We start from the raw sequence: 14613 nt of genomic DNA on the forward strand, positions 1-14613 counted from the left end.
CCGAGGGTGTAAATCTTTACGGGAGTAGAAAGCCTCATCTTTCTCCCGCGGAGCAGCTGGTAGTTTCAAACCGCTGACCTTAAGGTTCGCAGCCCGATAGTATTTTAAGTCCTCTTCACTTTCAGCAAGCAAGGTTGTATCATCCGCATATTGTAGGTTGCTAATGAATCTTCTTCTAATTCTGATGTTGTTTTTCTTCATATAACCCAGATTCTCTCAGATTATTTATACAGTGTACACGTTGAATAAGTATGGTGAAAGAATACAACCCTGTCACTGGGTGGGTTCTAATCACTTTTCTTTATTTTAAACCACTCGGTGTTCCATTGCTCTGTTATAACAGCTACCTGTTGTTCAGATACAACAACATCACAAGTTCAATAAGTGCTCCAGAATACTCATACTTTGCAATGTTGTCCATGACTTGTCATAATCCCCACAAATGAAAGCCTTTGCATAGTCAATAAATCACAGGTAAACATCTCTCTCGTATTCTCTGCTTTCAGCCAAGATCCATTTGCCCTCAGCAATGATACCCCTTGTTCCATGTTCTCTTCTGAACCTGTCTTGAACTTCTAAGAATAATCTGTCAATGTATGGTTGCCCCCTGAGTCTCATTTTTCTTTTTTAAACAAGATATTTTATTGAAATGATTGTTAAGCATAAAGTACTAAAGGTATAATTTAATCAATATAATTTAGACATTTTAAAACTCAAATGATATTACAAATTAGGTACTTAATAGAATTGAGATTCATATGTTGTATTAAGAAGTTTAATATGTGAATTTGGAAAGCAAAGTACAACTCTATAATCGTCAAAATGCTTAATTCTTCAAGGAATCTTCTCTGCAGTAAAGACTTGAGAAGCTTGTCTCCTATGGAGAACGAACACCGTCTACTGCCAACACCTGGTACTGCTTGAGACTGTTACTCTCCATGTTTTGCTTTAATAGTTTCTGCATTTCTCGAGAAGGACATCCAGGATCAAATACAAATAAACATCATGTATTACCTTTAATACAACTTTATTCTCATGGGATATAAATGATAGTGGTTGATGATTTCAGCATTCCACTGAGTCACCTCTCTTTGGAATGCTCACAAATACCGATATCTTCCAAACAGTTGGCCAGGTTGTTGTCTTACAAATTTCTTGGTATATATGAGTCCCTCCAGTGCCGCCTCACTTTGTTGAAAGATTTCAATTTGTATTCCATCAATTCTTGGTGACTTGTTCTTTACCAAGGCCTTCAATGCACTTTGGACTTCTTCTTTCAGTATCATTGGCTCATGATCATATGCTATCTTCTTGAAATTGTTCAACATCTATCATTTCCTTTTGGTAGAGTGACTCTGTGTATTCCTTCCTTCTTCTTTTGATGCTTTCTGCATGATTCAATAATTTGCCCAGAGAATATTTCAATAATGCAAGTCAAGGCTTGAATTTTTTCTTCAGTTCCCTCAGCTTGAGAAATGCTGTGTGAATTCTTCCCTTTGGGTTTTCTAACTCCAGGTCTTTGCACATTTCATTGTAATGTCTTTTTAGCTATGCTCTGAACTTTTCTGTTCAGCTTTGTACCTGATCATTCTTCCATTTGCTTTAGCATCTTTACATTGGAGAACAAGTGTAAGTCTCTTTTGACATCCATTTTGGACTTTTCCTTCTTTCTTGTCTTTTTAATGACCTTTTGCTTTCTTCCTCTATGATGTTCTTGGTGTCATCCCAAAACTCTCCTGGTTTGGTCTTCAGTGTTTAATATATCAAATCTGTTCTTCAGATAATCTTTAAAATCAGGTGGGATCTATTCAAGGTCATATTTTGACTCTTGTGAACTTGTTTTCATTTCTTCAGTTGCAGACTGAATTTGCATATGGGCAATTGATGGTCTGTTCCGTAATCTGTCCCTTGCCTTTTCTGCCACCTCTTTCCACATAATTTGATTTCTATGTATTCAATGTGGTGAGGTCCATGTGTATAATAATTTTTTATGCTGTGTAAAGAAGTTATTTGAAATGAACAAATCACTGGTCTTGCAGAATTCTATCATGTGATCTCAGCATCATTTCTATCACCAAGACCATATTTTCCAATGGCTGATCCTTCATCTTTGTTTCCAACTTTTGCATTCTAGTCACTAGTGATTATCAATTCATCTTGGTTGCATGTTTTGTCAATGTCAGATTGAAGAAGTTGGTAAAATTCTTCAAATTCATCCTCACTGGCTTTAGTAGTTGATGCATAAATTTGAATAAGAGTGGTATTAATTGGTATTCCCTGTAGGCTCATGGCTATTATGCTATCACCGACAGTGTACTACCTCATGACAGATCTGGATATGTTCTTTTTGATGATGAATGCGACGTCATTTCTCTTCAATTTGTCACTTCTCAGCATAATAAGCCATGTGATTGTCAGATTCAGAATGGCCAATACCAGTCCATTTCAGCTTACTAATGCCTAGGATATCTATGTCTACGCATTCCATTTCATTTTTGACAATTTCCAATTTTCCTAGATTTATACTTTGTACATTCCATGTTCCGATTATTGATGGATGTTTAAAGTGATTTCTCTTCATTTTGAGTAGTGCCCTATCAGCAAATGAAGGTCCTGAGGGCTTTACTCCATTTATAGCATCATGGTTACCTCTACTTTAAGGAAGTAGCTCTTCCCCAGTTGCATTTTGAGTGCCTTCCAACCTGAGGGGCTCATTTTCCAGCACTACGTCTAACATTGTTTCACTGCTATTCATAAGGTTTTCAGCGACTAAATATTATATTAGTCTGTTTCTTCTTCTTCCTAGTCTCTTCTTCTGTTTTCATTGGGAAGCTCATCTGAAACCTGTCCACCATGGGTGACCCTGCTGGTATTTAAAATGCCCAAGGCATAGCTTCCAGAATCATAGCAACACACAAGCCACCACAGTATGACAAATTGACACATGAGTGGTGGTTAATGTAAGGTATAAGCAGTAATTTATTCCAATCCTTTCCTTTATCTTTTCATTGGTGTAACTATTTAATATTTCCTTTTCAATAAAATCCAATATATATGAGTATTTGCTGAGCCACCGACCTTATTTGTACTCTATTAGAAAATTATGTGGCGCATTCAAACATTCTTCTCTACTTAAGCTCAGCTTCATTTCTGTCTTAACTAATGTGAAAATCTATCTCTTCTATTTTAAGAAACACACTTTTACCAAGAGCAACCAGATTCACACAGACAAATCTGTAGTCTGATACAGGCATTCCTAAAACATGCAGATAGCCTCTTCAGAAATGCAGGGAAGTTTGCCTGACTACTTCTGGTCTATTGATTAGCACCACAATCTGAATATACACATATTCATATATTCACATGTCACACATTGACATATGCACTTACATACAAATCAAATCAGCTATAAGGGTTCTGTAATGTGATCAGTACAATGTTTCCTATTTTACTTAAACCCACCAACTTCTTGGATGAATCTAACTTTGCATTTTCTTCAAAATAGTATTTAATCTAAAGTCAAATACTTCACTTGGCTTCAAGAACAGACTTTAACAGCTCTGAACACTTTGAAATAAAATATATATGCCTGGATATTCAAAAACAAAGTTTTCATGATATCAGTATGACTTAAAAATTTACAAAACATTGATTTAGCTAAGGCAATTCACTCTTTCTTTAAATTCTTTCACATAAAATGTACTATTATTCTGCCTCCACAAATTACCCCAATCCATTTTATTTATAAAGGAATGAAACATTTAAATGGTAGAAACAATTCTTCTTCAAATACCAATTGGTCAGGAATATTGTTTTAGAAGCCTGACATTCATGCATTCCATCTGTGTATTATTTTAGAAATAATTTTGCTGTATATTAGAAAAAAAACACAGAATCTATGATCACAGGACAGTTTCCTTAGTCATGATTTGCTATCTTGTAGAGTTAGAGGCTGGGTACATGAGTCTGACATCTTTCCAATGGTGAGACAGAGGAACCAGATAGATATCCCCTCAAGGGTGGGACATGAATTTCCAGTAAAGTTCTTCCCACTAATGTTTCTTTAATCAAGCTTGGATCTCTAAATGAATAAATACTATGTTCTTAGAGAAGAGGAGAGGATGCATAATTTTCAGAGAGTATGTCTTATTCTTAAATAAGGAGCTTTCCCTTTATATGTCTTGCTCTGAAATTGGCTATTCATAGAAATATTAAATCTTCATGTAAAACAAATGATATGGTATAAATTCAATAAAGAAGCAAATACTTCCTAGAAAAAAGTTGTTGTTGTGAGCCATCCAGTCATTTCAACTCATAGTGACCCTGTATAGTGTTTTCGAGGAAAGCCTGGTAAGTTTGAATCACTGACCTTGGAGTTCAAACTGACCTTGAGAGTGAGTGCTTAGCCTATGGCATCACACAAGAACTCTGGAGAAAGGCGTGGGAAACGGAATTAGACTGCAAGTATGAGTGAATTTCTCTTGATATTAACAGAGTCTCTCGTGACCTGCTTCAGGTTAAGGTGAAGAACAAAAAAATTGATGAACCACTAAGTAGTTAGATAGCTATCTGAAAACTTCACCCAGAGTAAATGAATTAATTACTTTCTTATACATATTTAGGGAAAGTTCTACAATTGGATCTAGGTTCTATACTTGACCCTGTAATATTAAACAACAAGAACATTGTACAAAATTTCTCCTAACACAGAGTTGGGAAGGTATATGATAAGGTGAATGACTGAGTAAATAATCAAAGAGATTCTGACAACTAAGAATGGATCAAACATCAGCAACATAAACTATGATAGCACAATGGCAAAACACAGATACACAGTGAAAATCAGAAATGCCACAAGAGTGAGAAGGAGCCAAAGATTTTAACTAATGTCAAGAACATCAAGTTCTTAATGACAATAAAGAATTTACCTTTTATTGAGTACTTACTATGTTGAAAGAATTGTTTGAATATTTTATATATACCAACCCATATGTAAAATGTGCTATGGGATAAAACACAAGACTGCAAAGTCTGTTTGAGACACAAGATAGGCAGTTCAAACTTACCAGTTGCTCCTTGGAAACCCTGTACAAGGTCACTATGAGTCAGAACTGACTGGATGGCTCTTAACAACAACAATTCATGTAATCAACACAAAACTCTTTATGACCTAATTACTGTTCATTTCCTCATTTAACATATGAAAAATGGAGACACAAAGAACTCAAATACTTTGCGCAAGTTTCAAGGCTATTTGTGCTGAGCCTGAACTTAAACCTAGTCCCTCTGGCTTCAGAGCCATCCATCTTCCACATTGTCATACTCTACCTGCACTGTTGCTCCCCTTCGTTCTGTGCCCTTATAAGGAAATCACACTCTTTTAACTTTGTCTGAATGAGTCTCTCCTTCTCAACAAGAGATGTCTAAACGAAAGCACCATCTTTGTACCTAACAGCTTGAAATAAAAGATGTGGGAGGTCAGCAGTACAGCAGGCTTCAGTGCTGCCAGAGAACTGCTTTTTCCTCTCTGGAAATAGCCTGCTCTGTGTACACAGCAGAACCAAATTTCTGAAGATCAGCCTTTGATCGTTTTTGAGGTGGCATTTTGGGATAATAAAACCTTAAAATAATAATGAAGCAACTTTTCTTAAAACCTTCCAAGTGCTCCACAGGAATCCTCATATGAATGTCTACATTATTTTTCTAAAGAGATTCAGGGGCAATACAGCCTTCCCATCATCACCATGCCTCAAACAGTGAGAAAAAAAACAAGATCCAAAGACCTCCGAGGGGATAATAGATGTTCATGTACTCAGGCCCCAACTTACTGTAAGTTGTGCAATTCTATGACTGTTTTCCCCCTTGGCTTGTAAAGCTTTTAAAGAGGTGGGACTATTTCATTTTTATATTCAGGCAACCACTGTCCAGGAAAGAGGGCTGCACACGGAAAATGGCTCAGATATGACTTTTAACAAATGAATGAATAAATCAAGCAGATAATAGCACCTATATTGTTAATAGCATTTACCTTCTACAAATAAAAATTAAAAGCACTTTTTAAATTTGGTTGGTACTTTTTTCTTATCAAATATTATGCTATATATTATACCTATATTATGCTATTATGTCCTACCTATGCATCTGTCAGTTTGTCTTACTGTTGTGACTTGTGTTGCTGTGATTCTGGAAGCTATGTCACTGGTATTTTAAATACCAATAGCGTCAACCAAGGTGGAGAGGTTTCAGATGAGCTTCCAAATAAAGACTGACTAGGAAGGTGAAACGAACTATTACCGAGTATTTAGTCACTGAAAACTTTATGACTAGAAGGGGAACCCCGTCAGCACCAGATTACTACATATTGAAACACAATGAAGAACATCGGAATGTTGTCAGATATAGTGCCCGAAGATGAACCCCTCAGATTGGAAGGCATTCAAACTGCAACTGGGGAAGAGCTGCCTCCTCAAAGTAGAGGTGCCCATGATGACATGAATGGAATAAAGCCCTTGGGACCTTCTGATAGGCACAATTCAAAATGAAGAGAAATAGGTGTAAAAATCCATTATTAGCTGGAACATAGAATATAAGAAGTATGAATCTAGGAAAATTGGAAATTGTCAAAAATAAAATGGAATGCATAGACATACACATCCTAGGCATTAGTGAACTGAAATGGACTGGTATTGGCCATTCTGAATCTGACAGTCACATGGTTTATTATGCTGGGAATGACAAATTGAAGAGGAATGGCGTCGCATTCATCATCCAAAAGAATATCAAGAGCAGTTATTAGGCACAGCACTGTATGTGATAGTATACTATCCATCTGCCTACAAGGAAGACCAGTTAATGCTACTAATATTCAAATTTATGCACCAACCACTAAAGCCAGTGATGACAAAATTGAAGAATTAGTAAAGGTGTCCACCAGGGTTGTGTCCTTTCACCATACTTGTGCAATCTCTATGCTATACAAATAATCAGAAAAACTGGATTATATGACAAAAGACATGGCATCAGGATTGGAGGAAGACTCATTAACAACCTGCAATATGCAGATGATATAACCTTGCTTGCTGAAAGTGAAGAGGACTTAAAATACTTATTGATGAAGATCAAAGACCACAGCCTTCAGTGTGGGTTGCACCTCAATGTAAAGAAAACAAAAATGCTCACCACCAGACCAAGATATAATATCCATATAAATGGAGAAAAGATTGAAGTTGTCAGTGACTTCATTTTGCTTGGATCAACCATCAACACTCATGGAAGCAGCAGTCAAGAAATCAAACAACATATTACATTGGAGAAATCTGCTTTAAAAGACATTTTGAAAGTATTGAAGGGCAAAGATGTCAGTTTGAGGACTAAGGTGTGCCTGAGGCAAACCATAATATTTTCAACAACCTCATATGCATGTGAAAGCTGGACAGTGAATAAGGAAGACTGTAGAAGAATTGATGCATTTGAGCTGTGGCATTGGAGGAGAATACTGAAAATACAATGGACTTCAAAAAGAACAAATAGATCTCTGTTGGAAGCAGTACAGTCAGAGTGCTCCTTGGAAGCCAGGATGGCCAGACTTCATCTTTAATACTTCAAACATATTATCAGGAGGGATGAGTCCCTGGTGAAGGATATTATGTTTGGTAAAATGATGGAAGGAGAAAAAGAGGAAGACCCCCAACAAGATGGATTGACACAGTGGCAGCATTAATGGGTTCAAGCATAGCAACGATTGTGAAATTGGCCCAGGGTTGGATGATGTTTTGTTCTGTTGTGCATAAGGTGACTATGAGTCAGTCCCAACTCGATGGCAACTAACAATGACAATAACAATGTAATTTTATATATGTTACTCTTATAGTTCTTCAGTGAGATATTTAAGATTCAAATTCAGACTCTTGGTCCCACTAATTCCAAGTAAGTTACTTAATTTTTCTCTTCCTCAGTTTTTCTAGGTCCAGGAACTCTTTAAAATACAATGAGTACTTATTCCTTCCCATAAGGGGAATGTGAGCATTAACTGAGACAGCAGCATGTTCACAATAATGCCCAGAACATAACAGGTCTCCATAAACAGTGTTCTGTTCGGGGCCATTGAATCAGTTCTGAATCACAGCTCCCCTCTGCACAACACAACAAAACATGACCCGGTCCTGTGCCATCCTCACAATTGTTATGTTTGGGTCCATTGTTGCTGCCACCATGTCAATCCATCTTATTGGGATCTTCCTCTTATTAGGTGACCCTCTATTTTTGCAAACATGATACCCTTTCCCAGGGACTGGTTGCTCCTGATAACATGTCCAAAGTGTGAGAGACAAAGTCTTGCCATCTTCACTTCTAAAGCACATTTTGGCTGTATTTCTGCCAAGACAGATTTGTTTTTTTTTCTTTTGGCAGTCAATGGTACTTTTGGTATTTTTTGTGAACTCCATAATTCAAATGCATTCATTCTTCTATGGTATTATTTTTTCATTTATCAACTTTCACTTGCATATGAGCCCATTGAAAGTATTTCGGTTTGGGTCAGGAGTGACTTAGTCTCCAAATGGCCATCTTTGCTCTTTAACACTTTAACCAGTTATTTTGCAGCAGATTCGCCTAATGCAATGCACCTTTTGACTTCTTGACTGCTGCTTCCATGAGTGTTGACTATGGATCCAAGCAAAATCAAATCTTTGGCAACTTCAATGTTGTCTCCATTTATTATGATGCTATTTATTGGTATAATTGTGAAGATTTTTGCTTCATATACATCGAGATGCAATTCTGAAGGCTATATAGTCTTTAACTGTCAGTACTTCAAGTCCTGTTCACTTCAACAGGCAAGGTTGTACCATTTGTGTAGCACAGAATGTTCCTCCAATCCCATAGGCACACTCTTCTTCATATAATCCAGTTTCTCAGATTATGTGTTTAGCATACAGATTAAATAAATCTAATCAAAGAGTACAACTCTGACACATGCCTTTCTTCATTTTAAACCATTCTGGATCCCCTTTATGACTCTCTAAGATGGAAACAAGGGAACAGTCCTGCTCCCAGTCACACTATTAATGTCATCAATGTGTGGGATGCCTCCAGACGTAACAGAATGTAATCTCTATGAGTGAAGTTCTGGAATCATATTTTTAAGGATCTAAATCCCAGTATAGTTTTGGACGAGTTTGTGTTCTTTACTATGCTTCAATTTTCTCAGCTATAACATGAAGATAATGATAGTACCTGCTCCATAGGATTAAAATGATAAAAGGAGGCAATGCTTATAAAGGTCCAAGAAGAATGAGTGGGTCACAAAACTACAATACAAAGGGTTGTTAGTCCTCAGGATGACCATGACTATCACCAGCAGAATGTAATGGCATCCAGACAGAAATTCTCACTCCCAGGCTTGGTAACTTCTATATCTGGAGACATCCTTCTGATAGACGCCATGATTCTCCCATGTGCCATGACAACTGTTGGCAACCTTGCTAGTGATCCAGAATTCAGTTTCATTGGGAGTGTATCAGGGCAACATTAACTCAATGGGAAGGCATAAAAACATGGCTACTTACCTGGAGGTATTTTGCCCAAATCATCTGATAACGTTTTCTCTTTAAACCTGCCCAGAGTAATTATGGTTCGTAACAATTGGTTCAGCTCAGTACTGAATGCTGGATGACTCCTGCAAACAGTTTTATCAAACTGACATTCTAACAAATGTGCCTTGTTAAATGTCAAGTGAGGGGAAAGAAAAATGCTTCTTTTTTCTACTGCATCCCAAGTTTCTGTAGATCAAAAAGACATTGCATGACTGCTCCTTGTTTTTGCACTTCAGACATCTACAATAATCTACCAAGAGTCTTTAATCAGCCATGGCTGCATTCTTAATGCTAGGGGATATTATGAATGTGGAATCAGCGTCCTTGTCAGTCTGGGAAGCTGCATAGACTTGCATTGGTGCTGTCCTCTTGCAGTTTTAATGAAACAGCAAGGAATTCAAGGGTGCAGTGCAGAAGCTGAGCGTGGGACTGCTCACTGGCCCACTATGCAGTAGAGCCTTGTCCCTTTCTGCATCTCTTCTTGTTGGTGGTGTTATTGTTTGTTGGCATCGAGTCAGTTCCAACTCATAGTGACCCTTTGTACAACAGAATGAAACACTGCCTAGTCCTGTGCCATCTTCACAATCATTAAACTTTTGTACTTTTTGTCACAGATTATTCAGGAAACAAGTAGTCCCACAAACAAATGTTCCTCATAAGAAAGGTCAGGTAATGAAATCAAGACTTATTCAATATAATGGGTTATAGAAGAAAAGAAGAAAACTACCTTGAGGAGATGGTGTTTACTTTCTTTGATGTGATGACTGGAGAAATAATGAAAATACTGAAGGAAAAAGGTTACTCTGTGTCGTGTTTCACGTTGCCATTTCTCTGCTTCTTCTACACTAACTCTGATTTTGTTCAAGTATTTGATGGATGTTGGATTCTAAAGATACTTAGCTTTTCCCAACCACAAAAGTTAAGCTAAACCAATTATTATACAATTCCCCTCCTCCCATTGATGACTGGGCTAAGTTGGCCTATGACGTAGTTGTTGATGAGACTTATGGGCCGACCTATCAAGGGTGTGTCTGATAAAGACTTTCTTATGTTTCTCTTTCAAACCAGATGCATGTGAAGAAATGTGTGCAGACAGGATGCCTGATTACTGTAGATATCTCATGGCTGGGAGAATACAAACATTAGGTCAAGAGTCAAAAAGTTGAAAATGGCAAGGTAAAATGTTGGAGCCATGTCAATCTTTGATGATGCTATTGAAGTTCTGAATTACTAAGCTCTAGAACCACCCTGTCCCTGGACTTCTCATTATTGTGTTTGGTAAGTGCCATCTAGTCAGTTTTGACTCATACTGACAATGAATAGGGTTTCCAGTGAGCAGCTTTGAACCATGGACTTTGTGGTTAACAGTCCATTATATGATATAATTTTTCAAAACTATATTAGTCAGTTTTTATGTGTTGCTGTTGTTAAGTGAAGCTGAGTTGAGTTTGACTTGTAGTGGCCCTGTATAGGGTTTCTGAGGAACAACTGATGAGTTTGAACAGCCATCTTTGCAGTTCAACCAAACTTTACAGTACTGTGCTTATTTCACAGCACCACACCAGGACTTCACTTTGTTGTTGTTGTTGTTGTTGTTGTTAAGTGTCATCGAGTCAGTTCTGACCAATAGTGGCCCTGTATAGGGTTTCTGAGGAGCAACTGGTGAGCTTGAACCACTGACCTTGCAGTTTAAATGATTTTGCAGTCTGGTGCATTAACCCACAGCGCCACACTGGGACTCCACATGATGTATAGGGGTCTTACAATAGCATGGTGGGATGTGGTATGATAGCAGGCAGAAATATCATGTAAAGTCACAGAACATTCATTGTTTTTTGTTTTTTATGTGACATTCAGGAAGAGTTTGGTGGGTTTAATCCTTTAAAAAGCCCCATAGAGGACATCAGAAACTTAAGAAATATGAGTGCACATGATGTATGTTGTGGACTTCACTTAGTCACAGCTAAAACATCTCAGTCTGTATTCTATTTGAGCCCTGGTGTAGTGCTGTAGGGTAAGCACTAGACTAGTAACTCAAGGTTGGCAGTTCAAACCCACCAGCTACCTTGGAAACCATATACAGGGTTGTTATGAGTTGAAACCCACATGATGACACACAAAAATAACAACAGTGTATTCTAGTCAGTGTAGAAAAACTTCCATTCTATAATTGTACCTTACATTTACAACAACTTTCTCAGATAGGCTATGTTCCCATTTTAACAAATGAGAAAACTGAGGCTGAAAGAAAGTGATTTGTCAGCAGTGACCCATCAGTCATCAGTGGCATGTTGTTGTTGTGAAATGTTGGTAAGTAGCTTCAATTCATAGCAAGCCTGTATAGGGTTTCCAAGGAGCATTGGGTAGGTGTGAAACACCAGCCTGCAGTTAGCAGTCCAGTGTTTACCCTGTAGTACCATTCCATATCTGGAATTTATTCCCATGACTATGTGATTTAAAAGCCCATATCCTATACTGTGCTATGCTGCCAGTTTCATCATTATCAGTACATTCATTTCCATTAAATCAACAGGTTTTAGATGCCAGATATTATATCTTCTGGGTAAAGGGACAAACATTATACAAATAAAAATTATTCCTGTCATATTGTTGTTGTTGTTAAGTGCTGTCAAGTCGATTCCAACCCATAGCAACCCTATACTGGGTTTCCAAGGAGCAGCTGGTGAGCTTGAACCACCAACCTTGCAGTTCAAATGGCTTTGCAGTGTGGTGCATTAACCCCACAGCACCACACCAGGACTCCTGTTATAGCAGGACAGAAAAGATGGCTGATGAGAGTTACAATACAGTGTGATGACTCTTAGTATGAGAACAGAACATGGTTTATTAGTCATGATGACAAGGTCTGTTTGAACTGCCACATCAGTGATTCTAACTCACCAGTGCTCTTTGGAAACCCTACGCAGGATCACTACAAGTCAGAACTGACACAACGGCACTTAATAACAACAATGAGTTAAAACTGACTTGATGGTACGTAACAGCAGTAACAAGAGCTATCATAAATGTGTGAAATATGGAGGAGTTCAGATCTTTAGGGAGTAAGTAAGAGAGGGAGTTAGAGTATAAATGATATTACTTCTTATAGACCAAGATAAACAACTTGAACTTTGTTCTGTGGAGTGATGATTTTGAAGCTTTCTTTAACTACATTTTCCCTTTAAACAAAATCATATCAAAAAGCATTTTAGCTATAAAAGCAGAGTTTTCTGGTTAAATCCTTAGAGGACATTCTAAAAGCCAATATTTATGAATGATGCGTGTCACTGAGTAGTTCTAACCATGCTGCTGTTTAGCGCTGTCAACTTGGTTCTGAGTTATAGCTACCCAGGATAGTGTTTCCAAGGAGATGCTGGTGGGTTTGAACTGCTGACCTTGTGGTTCACAGTCCAGCACTGATCCCACAGCACCAAACCAGGAGTCAGTTTTAACCATAAATGTGCCACAAAAAATAATGAAGCCTCAGAAAGATTATTGTGGGACAACACAGAGAACAGACAGTAGAAGAAGGAACTAAAGGCAGGATGTTGAGAGAAAGGAAGGTGGATGCTCTATAGTACGATCAATGGGCTTCATGGCTCTCATAACAGTTCATGCAGAAGACACCAGGTCCCCAAACTTAGAATGTGGCAGTGTACCATCATCTGCTTTGCTACTCAATATGATTTCATAGCCCTTATGTGAACTGTTGTTTAGTGCTGTTATGTTGGTTCCAACTCACAGCGACCTGGTATAGGGTAGCTAAGGCTATAAATCACTGTGGGGGCAGAAAGCCTTATCTTTCTGCCACTGAGCAGCTGTTGAGCTCACAATACAAGCTGTGGGTGACACTACGTAAACAGCATATAGAAAAAGAGTCTTGTTTGGGGGCAGGGGATTCACCATGTCCATTTATAACCATATTAGGACAGATGTCTTGGTGTGATACTGGCACTTTAGGATAAGCATTGGACTGCATGGTCAGTTTCAGCGTCAACATTGGTGGTTCAATTCACCAGCTGCTTGCTCCTCAGAAACCCTATACAGGGTCACTATGAGTCGAAACCAACTCAACAGCACTTAACAACAACAGCAACAACAATGATAGATGACAATCTAGGTTGGACTGATTAGTATATTCAAATCATCAAGTACTTTATCCCTTTAGATAAAGTGATTGTTCTGGGAACAAACAGATGATGAAAATTAGCCTGTGTTAAGAAAATCGGCCTATGTGGCCAGGCTTTTTCATGTGTGGTTAGGGCAAGAAAACTTTCTTCATTTGATTCCGAGAAGTGCTAACAGAAAATGTCTCCCTTTCTTATGTGATATGAACATGGAACCAAATAGCCCATCTCCTATCTAATGGGGAAGACAACCACAAAAGAAAAGAGTATCCTGGAAGGAATAAAGAACAGACATAAACAACCCAAAATTTTGACAAGGTCAGTAGGTCACTGTGTTACACCTCAGTCTACACCATCATTAAATCAAGATTCTTTAAAGATTTACTTGAGATGCTAGATTTCAGTGATTACTTAAAGCTCTTTTAGTAGGGTTTGAATATTGGCCTATAAATAAAAACATCTCAAGTAATACACAGAAGAGGCAGATAAATAAATAGACAGACAGGCTGAGACAGAGTAAAGATTTAAATAACTGAAAATCAGTGCCACTGAAGTGACTAAATTTGGTGTTGAGGCAGATGGCGAGAGTTCAAGATAATTTCCAGTCTATGGCTTCTTAGGGACAATAATCATCTAGAAAAGAGAGAGCATATAGAGGGAGTACAAATTTGGTTTTGGACTGTGGTGGCTTGTGTGTTACTGTGATTCTGGAAGCTATGCCATGGTTATGTTAAATACTAGTAGGGCCACAATTGGTGGACAGGTTTCACATTAGTTTCCAAATGGAGACAGACTAGGAAAAAGGAGAGACAGACTACTTCCAAGTATTTAGTCATTGAAAATCTTATGAATAGCTGAGAAAAAGTGTCAGATATAGTGCTGGAAAATGAGTC

Source organism: Chrysochloris asiatica, unplaced genomic scaffold (genome assembly GCF_000296735.1).
Source record: "Chrysochloris asiatica unplaced genomic scaffold, ChrAsi1.0 scaffold00075, whole genome shotgun sequence".
NCBI lineage: Eukaryota > Metazoa > Chordata > Mammalia > Afrosoricida > Chrysochloridae > Chrysochloris > Chrysochloris asiatica.